The sequence below is a fragment of the Cucurbita maxima genome, unplaced genomic scaffold (genome assembly GCF_002738345.1).
Source record: "Cucurbita maxima cultivar Rimu unplaced genomic scaffold, Cmax_1.0 Cma_Scf00007, whole genome shotgun sequence".
NCBI lineage: Eukaryota > Viridiplantae > Streptophyta > Magnoliopsida > Cucurbitales > Cucurbitaceae > Cucurbita > Cucurbita maxima.
In genome coordinates this window covers 5,276,402-5,277,655 of record NW_019272023.1, presented here as the reverse complement: position 1 = coordinate 5,277,655, position 1,254 = coordinate 5,276,402, and positions in this window count along the sequence as shown.

Here is a 1,254-nt window from a genome sequence, read left to right as displayed (position 1 = left end):
TGATGCGTTGAAAATATTGAAAAAAAACAGTTACAATTAATATATAAACAGAAACCGTCTAATATTAAAGTTTTTTAATAAAATCGTAAATATATGGGTGAAAAAGTTAAAAACAACAAAATGACAAAAAAAAAGTTTTAAAAAAAATGTATCGTCAATCTACGAATATAAATGGAAACGAGTTTATGAAATTAAAAAAAAATATAATGGTATTAATAAAACAATATTTCAAAAAAATTAAAAAAAAATATTTTTAAAAGTTCAAGAATATTTTTAAAATAGACGAATTTAAAAAATAAAAAAAATAATAATATGTAAATAAAAAGGGAAGAGTAAATGAGAGGTGAAGTGATTAAAGGTATTTAGGAGATGAAATGATTTATAGGGTGAGTGTAGTGCATTTCATAATGTCTTCTTAATGTAAAAGCAAATTAAAGCTATATACATCATTGCCCCTATAATATGTATATATATATATATATATATCCACCATTTTTTATTTTTTATTCTTCTAATTATTAATGCAAAAATATTATGATGTTTAATGTATTTAAATTTTTATAATTGTTCCAAATAATTATTTACAATTAATCCAAGCGTGCTTAGTTTTGCTATCATTCCCTAAGATGGTGCCATTTTCGGTGTAAAGTAAAAACCTTGGGATCCCAAAATTATTATTTATTTTAGTTATTTTTTTATTTTTTAAAACATTTAAATTGTCTATCACTATGAGTACCTGTCGTAAACAAGATTGACTACGGATTCCACCCACAACATTTTCGATCTAAATAAAGCAGATTTTACGTGAACAAGATTTGGCTTAGTATGTTTTATTCGATACGGGTAGCAAAAGAACCCAACTTGGTATTATTAAAAAAATAGAGAAATCAGACCCGAGTCAAGATAATATGGATCAACTCCTTCTTCTTGTGCTAAAGATCTTACCCTTTTCGAAGGAATTGGAGTTACATCTCTTTTTTATTTTCATTCCATAGTTTTTATGTGTCCACGGCCCTTCAAGACCCTGAAACTTCATTTAGAGGTTCACAATTTTTTATTCGACACTCAAAATGTAACGGTTCAGATCTACCGTTATCAGATATTATACTATTTGGGATATGATTACAAGGGATTTTTATTGAGGTTTGTAAGTTAAAGGCATTAACTTTATACAAAAACTGCTATTCTTTAATTAAATTTAATAGTTAAAAAAAAAAAAAAAAAAAAAAAAAAAAAAAAAAAAAAAAAAAAAAA